The sequence below is a fragment of the Notolepis coatsorum genome (genome assembly GCF_963971535.1).
Source record: "Notolepis coatsorum genome assembly, chromosome: 1".
In the NCBI taxonomy this organism is placed as follows: domain Eukaryota; kingdom Metazoa; phylum Chordata; class Actinopteri; order Aulopiformes; family Paralepididae; genus Notolepis; species Notolepis coatsorum.
This window is the reverse complement of record NC_140165.1, coordinates 96,183,777-96,194,405: the sequence shown is the minus strand read 5'-3', so window position 1 is coordinate 96,194,405 and position 10,629 is coordinate 96,183,777.

Sequence of the window (10,629 nt, the reverse complement as noted above, 5' to 3'; positions counted from 1 at the left end):
ATTTCTTGGACATGTTATTCTTCTTATTTCTTCAAACAACTCACAGTGTCTTGATCCGTCAGACCAAACAATCATAACAACAAATTAAAAAAATCCTTAAAGAAAAAAAAACATTTAAAAAAAAAGAACAAAGAAAAAACAGGAATTATAAACAAAAGAGCAATGTGTTTGGTTGGCAGACATGTCCAAAAAAAGGAGTAGAGGGAAGCTTAGCTTATTGATCCCTACCCCTTACATTTGTATTTGTTCTTCCATTAATATGACTAGAATTTACATAATTTAGTATATTACAATATAGAATATTATTTTTACTTATATTAAAAGTTTACAATAAAAAACATGATTCACTTGACAGCAGTGAATATAGTACATCACTACATACACAATATAACATAATTTTGTTTATCCTCACTACTCATGTCTGTATTTTTCTAATGCGTATTTTTTAACTGCTTTTTAAATTGTGCCACATGTTTACTCAGTTTGATGTAATCGGGTAAATTATTCCACAACTTCACTCCACACACCGATATGCACATGCTTTTCAGCGTGGTGTGTACCATTGGTTGTTTTGAGATTCCCTCTCCCTCTTAAATTATATTCACCTTCCCTGTCTCTGAACCATTTTTGAATGTTGCCTGGGATTAGCTTGTATCTGGCTTTGTATACAATGAGGGCAGTTTTGTAATCCACTAGGTCCATAAATGTCAATGCTTGTAGCTTTATAAATAAGTTATTGGTGTGTTCATAATATCCTACATTGTTGATTATTCTTATTGGCTGTAGAGTGCTTTTGTAGGTATTACCCCACACCTCCGCACAGTAGCTCATATATGGTAGGAAGAGTGTACAGTACAGTGTATACAGTGTTTTTTGGTTTAGAATGTGTCTTGTCTTGCATAAAACACCAACAACACCTGACATATTTGATATGAGGTTTCCAGTTGAGTTTGTCGTCTATTATCACACCCAGAAATGTATTCTCAAATACCCTCTCTCTCCAGTTTAATACTATCAAACCTTAGTTCAACCGGTGTATTTACTTGTATATCACGTTTACCAAATATCATGAATTTTTTTTTTTTTAATATTTAATGATAATTTATTTACATCAAACCACACTTTCAGCTTGGTTAGCTCAGCTGCGACATCCTTTAAAAGCATTTGGAGGTTCTCTCCCTCACAGAAGACATTTGTATCGTCAGCAAAAAAGTGATGTTTTCGGAAGCCTGATTGAAAGGGTTCAAAAAGGGAGTTGTTCTCTAGGTGGGTGTGGAGCTGGTTGGAGATAATCTTTTCAAGTGTTTTGGATAGAAATGGTAGGTTGGAAATTGGTCTGTAATTACTGAGGGTATTGGGATCCAAATTGGGTTTCTTGATGAGGGGGGTGACAGCTGCTGTTTTCAGTAATGGGGGGAAAACACCAGATGAGAGGGATGTGTTGATGATGTGTGTGATGGGGGGGCTGAGGGCAGAGATGCAAGATTTTGTGAGAGAGGACGGAATAGGGTCAAGGAGACATGTTGTGGGTTTGGATTGCATTATAATCTTGGTGACAGTATCTGTAGAAACGTCAGTGAAGTGTGAGAGTTTGGTGCCTGTGAATATAGGATCTGGGGGGGGCTGGGTGTGCTGGGCGGTGTTGGCTAAGATATCTTTTCGAATGTTGTCAACTTTGTTGATAAAAAGGTTCATGAAGAGGTTACATTGGTCAGTGGATGCTGGGAGTGTGGCTGGTTTAACTGGTGCAATGAGAGTGTTGATGGTGGAAAAAAGAGACCTGGGGTTGTTGCGGCATGTTTCAATCTGGGTGGAGTAGTATTGGGATCTGGCAGTTTGCAGGGCTTTAGAATAGGACTGTTGATGGGACTGATAGGCAAGGAGGTGGATATTTGAACCAGTTTGCAACCATTTGCGTTCAAGCTGTCGACCAGTTGTTTTTAGGGAACGCAGTTCAGGGGTATACCAGGGAGCAGAGCGGGAAAAGGAGACTGTACAGTACGTGACTTTAGGGGGGCAGCTTTGTCTAGAATGGCGATGAGAGGTGAATTCACTGCTTTGTAACGTGTCTATGTGTCTTTTGAGGATGAGAGTGAGTTTAACCCATAGCACCGCTACTCACCCCAGTCACTTCACAACATCTGAAGTCCTTCATGACTGCGCTTCGCGGTACCATCCGTTACATATATATATATTGTAGTGATTGTTAATTGTACATAATTCACCCACGTAACTATTGTTAGGAACAAGAGTTCCGCCCGAACATTATATGAGGTGGCACTACCTGCCACCACAAGTCAGTCGACTGCAAGCAACGTAGCAGTAGCATGTTGTGTTTGTCTCACAAATAAATGCTGTTCGCTCTACCTCGAGCTACCGTCTCCGACTCCCATCTCTCGGCACTACAATATATTGATTATTTATTTTATTACATATTTTTTTACTTGCCACGACCCCACTTTGGGTCACAACCCATAGTTTGAGAACCGCTGCACTATGCTATACACTATATGCAAACATGTGCACAATTCCACAGGATATTGCATGTCCTGTTGCACGTCCTTTTGCACGGGAGAGTATGTTTTAGCAGCATTTAGTGCACTAATGGCCCTTGGGAAGAAACAGTTTTTTAGTCCATGGGACCATGTTTGGGACCATGTTGGAAACAAGTCGACAGACTTTCACATGTTATCCTTGTACCCCTTGTTTTTATACTTTTGTATAAATTGTATGTACTAAATAAAAATCAAATCAATCAAATCTAGTCTGTTTGTGCGTGTACGCGTGGTTATAAAATGTTTGCCCGAGGGCAAGCGTTTGAGACGATGGTTACCGGGGTGAGATGGATCCTTGATGATCTTCACTGCCTTCTTAAGACGGCAGGAGCTGTACAGTTATTCCAGGGAGGGGAGAGAGGGCATCCATTTATCTTTTGGGCAGAGTTGACGACCCCCTGGAGCATCTTCCTCTCTGCGGCTGTGCAGCTGAGGAACCACACACAGATGCAGTATGTGAGGATGCTCTCCACGGAGCAGCGGTAGAAGGACACCAGCAGATCCTGCCTGAGGTGGTAGTTCCTGAGTACTCTCAGGAAGTAGAGTCTCTGCTGTGCCTTCTATTATAGGGCCGTGGCGTTGGTCCTCCAGGACAGGTCCTCCTCCAGGTGAACGCCCAGGAAACGGAAGCTCGAGACTCTCTCCACACAGCCCCCATCGATGTACAGGGGCTGGATGGCGGTCTTCTTCCTCCTGCAGTCCACGATCACTTCCTTGGTCTTGTTCAGGTCCAGATCTCTCTGCACACCACTGACAGCTGCCCCACCTCGCCACGGTACGCAGACTCGTCACCCCCGGAGATAAAAAGATATATCATTACACAACAGGTAACAACTAGGGCTATCAATCGATTAAACTTGACAGCCCTAGGAAACAACACATAACAACACACAGGACATATCAACCAACAACCAAGACCACCCCCTCCCCTCCCACAGGACTTCCATAAAAAGGCACCCCAGACCCCGCCATGCCCACCACAAGCGGCCGCGAGCACAAGCCACGGCTCTCCCAGAAGAACCGCATTACCAACCCTGCACTCAGAACACCTAAAAAGTCATGCCATCACCTCATGGCAGGGGGCCTACAAATTTCCACACCCTAATGTCTCCAAGGGCTTTAACCCTTTCAGTATCACACTACAGACAGTTAACCGTCTGTAGTGTGGTAGTGAAAGGTTAACCGTCTGTAGTGTGGTAGTGAAAGGTTAACCGTCTGTAGTGTGGTAGTGAAAGGTTAACCGTCTGTAGTGTGGTAGTGAAAGGTTAACCGTCTGTAGTGTGGTAGTGAAAGGTTAACCGTCTGTAGTGTGGTAGTGAAAGGTTAACCGTCTGTAGTGTGGTAGTGAAATGGGTAAGCAAAGCAGCGTGAGGGTTCAGGGACCACCCTGCGCTCCAAAATGACTGCCAGCCCTACAACAGGCCAACAGTGGCTAAAGTAGCGACTCCATAGTTTCAGCAGCATTAGCTAAAACAGTTAAATGTTCTTGTTTTGCCCCATGTATCAAGTGCAACAGACTGTTTCCATATACATTATATCCAAATAGGCCAGTAACCACTGCTGCTTTGAAAGTGAATGTGGGGCCTGCCAACGCAAGGCAAGCATTTTCTTAGCCGCTGTTAGGCCAGCCAGCCAGCCAGCCAGCCAGAGCCCACGTTGTTGTAATGAGAATTTCAACTTGGAGTCATCATTCAACAATAGAAGTAATGGAGAGCAGGGTACATAGCAATTCAATATGTTGGACAGACATAAAGATACACAATTCCAAAAATGAAATACTTCCGGACACTCCCAAATCATATGGAGAAAAGTACCAGGAGCCACTTGGGGGGCAGAGGGTGCAGTTTGGGGATTGAAAAACGTTCATCAGAAATAGTTTGCATGGGGTACAGTACGTTCTGAGAGTAAAATGATACTGTATCATTTGGTGGTTTGGGTTTCTTGATGAGAGTGACATGTTGGTCCAGACTCTGGCCCAATCAATTTCAAAGTTAGTTAGTGATAAAAAAAACTTTTTTCCATATGGTGTCAATCAGACTTGGCTTCAGTGTTGCTTTTAACAGCAAGTAATATGTTTTGGAGACCAAACCTTGAGTAGAGTGACCTGTATATGCTATGTATTGGATGCAGAGGTATTTCTTCCCCCCAGGGAACTCCATAAGCACACAAGGCAGATCAAAGCTGCAAATAAAAGAAAAATGGAAGTGCCCGGGAGATTAAACTGTTACTGTAGCTCCTGAAATGTACGGAGGCTAAAATCGTTGGTAATATTGGATAATGTGTGTATCCCTCTGTCAGACCAGCGGGGAAATGAAACAGGCCACCTGCCCAAGAGTAAAGCATAATTATGGAATAATGGGATATTGGGGTGGAATTTTGGATTGACCTTGGTGCGGTTGCTCACCAAGCGGCATACTAAAATTAGTGGTGATATAATTGGACCAAACAGTCTACTCTACACTGTTTAAATTGAATATTAGAGTAGATTAGGTCTTGTAGTCATATGGGGAGACACTAGGTTCTCCTCTAATGGGCGCCAGGACGCCTGCACATTTCACACGTAAGGTAGAAAATGTTATACGAGGGCGTTTACCCTTCCAAATAAATGTAGACAGCATTGAGTGCAGCCTATCCCAATACCCCACTGGAGGTGAGAGGGATCATGGAGCTGTAGGAGTTGATGCGTGGTAAAACATTAATTTCAATGATTGAGAATCGAGACTGTATGGAGTTTGGGATTTGTATCCAATATATCTAAATCGGCCTGTGGTGGTGTGGTGTTAATTATGCTGGCGTCAGGCAGGTTGAAGTCACCCATTAGGAGGAAGGGGGTGCCACCTTCTGGAAAGGAGCTTAAAAGCATGTCCAGCTCGTCTTGGAAGTGTTTAGGGGATCTGGAGGGCAATAGGGAGTAACAACGGTGAGATTGAATGGATTAGAGACAGATACTGCATGACATTTGAGAGTGACAGAGCTGGAAGTGATCATATTAGATTTGTAGACCATGAGGGAGAGGTCAAAAGACCAATGCCTCCACCACGTCTGGAAGGTTGTGGTGTGTGAGTGAAGTTGTAGTTTGTAGATAAGGCTGCAGGCGTCTTTGAGTTATCCAGGTCTCAGTAAGAGCCAGAGACTGGAGGTTTTGACTATGGGCGTAGGCAGTAATGAAGTCTGCTTTCCTGATGGCTGATTGGAAATTCCATAAGCCTCCACGTACAGTGACAGGTATATTTGTGGCCGTAGGCAGGTAGCAGAGGTTGGCAGGGCGTGGGTGGCTTGAAGCTGGTCTGGAGGAGGGTAAGGTAGGGATGGGTAGGAAGCACATTGTTGAAGGGGATAGGTGTGAGTAGCAGGATGAAAGGTGAGGTTTGCAGGTGAAGAGGGGAGGAAGAAAGACAGAGAAATGCCAAAGAGGAAGGGAAAGGAGAAATTCCAGAATGGAGTAATAAATAGAGTAACAGTCTATTTAGCGCTCTGATGGGTCGGTTGGTTTCGCTCGATTTCCTCCTCTGGGAACTCTTGCAGGAAAACTCCCTGTCTTTGTGGGTCAACAGCACTTTGCTGGCGCTGAAATCAGCATGCGTTTAAATCTCTATCTCTAGTTACTAATGTCAGACACCTGTGGATAACATTTCCATTTTACATTTAGTCATTTAGCTGACGCTTTTATCCAAAGCGACTTACATGTTCTGTAAGTCAGTCAGCAGGAAGGGTACAACTCTTACACAGCCGAGTAACAATGTTCATCAAACAGTGCTGAAACTTGGGTGCTGCAGTGATGAGTGCATAGTAGTAAAGACATGTTAGTAGGAAGAGTGCATGATAGTTTAAGACAGTAAGAAGGTTCGTTTTTTTTTCATTTCAGATATTGATTGAAGAAGTGTGTTTTTAGTCGACGGCGAAAGATTGATCGTGTTTCGGCTGTCCTAACTGTGGTGGGATAACGTGAAACCTGAGTCTGACAGTTATAGCTCAATTAGCAGAACAAAAGGCAGAGGCAGTTTTAACACGCAGAGCGTCACTACACTCATATAACTATGGTTAAAGACATAACCGTACGTTTTAACGCGCCCCCACCCAGACCCAGTATCAGCTGACTGAAACCAGGCTGAATTTAAGATTTACTTGAACAGATTTAGTCAAGTTTACTCACTCTTCCAACGTTGCATTCAATGTTACCGAGTTAGACTATCCTATCCTTCTGGTCGGTGTTGTCATACGGGAGTGTTACCGTGGGCTGTATACAGTATGGCAAATTGTGGTCGGTCGGTCGGTCGGTCACTCACTCACTCACACATGGAGGGACATCTTGAGGGACGTTTTGAAGGATGAATGTGCTGGTCATGTAGGTGCAACACAAAAGCCTACACGTTGTTGTGCCTCATGCTTGTTCACTCCCATATTCACAAGGAACCTCATCAGGAACCAGTTGAAGAAGGGACACCGAACTGATGTCAAATGCCACTAGTTTTGTGTTTTCACATTTGAGTCCCACTGTTCTTCAAACATGCATTTGAAGCTGTTGAGATATGACATATAGAGACATGTGTATATTGTATGATGTACTATTGTGTACCATGTTGTTTATGTGAGTTAGCTGTGACTACCACTGTGTCCAATGGGAAGCGACGTTGCACTGTGTATTGTATTTGTCGCACGATTGTGATGTCACCGTCAGGGTATAAAAGGGGCAGTGACACACCCTGACGCTCTCTCTGAACGCTCTTATCTCTCTCTCTCTTGACACACCTGAGTTGTGAATAAACTATGCCGAATGAAATGGCTAAATAATACCACAGTGTGTGAACATTACGATCATTTTTTTATCCACTTTTTCTCCTTCTTTCTCTGTTTTTCTCCCATCCCAATTTTTTGTCGTGCCAATTCCCCCCTCCCCTGTCTTGATTGTTGCTCGCATGTGCCCCGCACTGGTCGGTCGTAGGGAGGGTTGAAGAATCTATCGCATGTCCCCTCCGATACATGCGGAGTCAGCCAGCCACTTTTAGCCTTTATTTACCCATGGTAGGTTCCTGAGCACAGATGCTCTTTTTCAGCTATGCCCTGCACACAGTTCCATTCACACCTGGGAGCTGCCCAGTACAACCACAGTCTGACACTGTTGCCCACTGAGCAACTCCACTGGAGCAGTTGGGGGTTAAGTGCCTTGCTCAAGGCTGCCCCACTTTAATAGCTGCCTGCAAGTTGGATGTGAACCAACACTAAATAACCCTATATCTAATCTGGTTTATTCAGACAAAAATGCAAGGAGTTAACATTTTTGTTGTATGTGCCTTGCAGAATCATAACAGTTAAAACTTGTTTACACAATCCAGTAATATCACATTCATAACATTTTTGTTCATCCATTTTTCATACCAACACATAGCAACCGTTGCACCTGCCAATATGGAGGTGAAATGGGCATTCTAAACATTCCATGAATGGCCTATTTGTTCTGATGTTGTATTAAATAAATTGAGGGGTGTGTCTTGGATGGGGATTGACGTGTGGGGTGTTTGGGGGACTGGCTGTTCACAATGCCTTCGAGCAATATTGTAATTATTGTACTTATTTTATGCCTATTCCTATATCTGTACGTTTACGTTGCACTACTTTTATACCTATTCTTATGTCTGCAATTTTTCGTTGTTTTTATTCTGTCAACTGTGTGCTGATTTTATGCCTATGTTCATTTTATACTAATTGCTGTGGGGCACTCTGGACTGTGGTCCATGTGTGAAACCTTGTTGCTGCTCCTCCTCTACAATCCTTCTTTACAAGAGAACATATATAATAATATACTGTATATATAATATAATAACAATGTTATTGTTAAGGCTGTGAAACTGGATCTTTGGGCTAAATTCCCACGGTGGCGTAGTCGTGTTTGACTGAGGTTGGGGACACTATGTCCCCCCAGTCACATTCATAATATAGCACAGTGCACCATCTGTGAACATACCCCTCTGTCTGTCTCCTGGGGGACATTCAAAAAGATTCCACCCTTAAAGGTGCTATAGATAACATTTAAATGTATCCTACTGTAGGCCTACAACTACATTTTTAATTAGGCCTAATTATTTCAGTGGCACAGGATCTTTTGCCAAGCTTTTGTAAATGTTCAAATAAAATAAAAAAAACTATAATTGTGTCTTATGTTAATCTTGTCTTATTAGTAGTAGAGGAAATGGCATGTTTGTAGCCTAAAATTAATTCTAGCCTGCATCTAGACCAGGTTAGGTGGGGCTCTGAAATATTTCCAACTACCCAAGTGGGGCCAGATGGAAAAGGTTTGGGAACCACTGTGCTAGAGGAAATGTCACAGGGTTCACCGAACTCAATACAGTTTTTATCCCTGCAGTCTTGGATGTGCACAGCATTTTATGGCAATCTCTTCAAGATATCTTGTTCTCAGTTTGGCCTGGTGGAGGCGCAAGAGGAAAGGCCACAAGGTCAATAGGGTTCTTCCTCCAGGGATTATGAATGTTCACAGCAGATTTAGGCCCCGTTTAGACGAGCGTTTTGTGAACAGAAACCGCAAAAGTCATCTTGCGGTTTCACTTTTAATTTTACGTTTAGACGAGCGTTTTGGGATGGAATTCTGCGTGCAGACGACGCTGTAACGACTCGGGACGACGGAGCCCCACTGTCACACGATTGGCGCATATGTCACATGACGTGCTGTGAAGACCCGCCCTACTCTGCCTCTGATTCACAGACTGTGGATGGGGAATGTGATTGCACCAAAGCAGAGTCACTCACAGACAGAGGGTCCAGTCACACCGCGGGACAGATTCTTGTGTATTTAACCGTTTCACTGCCACACGACAGCCGGTTGTGTGATAGTAAGGGTTAACCTTCTGTCGTGTGGCAGTGAAAGGGTTAAAAGTACTGCCAATGTAGCCTTCAGGTGATCTCCGTTGATATAAGTCAGACATACTTGCTTTGTTTACGTCTCGGCTACTGGCGCATACCTGCTACCTGTGACGTAAGCAGTACGCGCGACCAGAGCCGTGACAACCCTTTCGTCATCGTTTTAACAGATTTATACGTTTTGATAGTTTAGACGAGATCGCAAAGCTTTTGCGTTTCTAGGAATTCCACCCTGGAAGGTAGTCTCACCTTTTTGCGGTTTCACCCCGTAAAAACGCCGTTTCCGTATAAACGAAAGGCACATCAGCAAAAATATTTTTGCGGATTCACCTGCTAGCGTTTCCGTCTAAACGGGGCCTTAGTGACTGTATAACAGGTCAGAGATCATATGTTCATTTGAAAATGAAAGGTGTGGCTTTGTAACATGTCCTCCCCTAGGGGTCATGAATGTGGCCCCACCTTGGCGGACGTAACGAGTGGTATTTCTTCCAAGACTCCGTACATTTAAAGTGCAGTTTTGGATCAGAACACATAAAGTTAAATTGTCCTCTCAAATAGTTGAGGACAATACACACACCCATTAGGAACTACACCCCCCCCCCCCCATCTAGTTTTTTTTTTTTTTTTTAATGATGAGTGTGTATGTATTGTGACTGTATGTTGACTTTTAACCACTGCACAAACGAAGTTCCGAAAAGGAAATAAAGTAGTTTGAAATTGAAGTGAAAGGGTAAGTTCAGCCCTATTTAATACTTATGTTTATTTATTTGCACAATGAAACTAAATAAATATATCAAAGCAAATATAACAAAATGTGCAGGTGAAATCTTACATAATAAACCTACCTCAAAAGCTATCTCACCTAATAAACAATACAAACAATAATGAAACAGACTGAAAGAACATATCAAATAAGCACCAGTAAATAAACAAGGACATGATAGGTAATAGGTCAAAATAAAAATATATTCATGTAAAGAAAAATAGCATAACATAGCTAAATAACATCACTATTTAAATGCAGTGTCAGTACTTATCAATGATCGGTAGAGTCCTTTACATTTTTTTTAATCCACTTTTTCTCCTTATTTTCTATTTTTCTTCCATCCCAATTTCGTGTTTCCAATTCTCCCCTCGCCTGTCTTGAACGTTGCTCGACTATGCCCCCCACTGGTAGGGTTGTAGGGAGTATAGAAGCCTT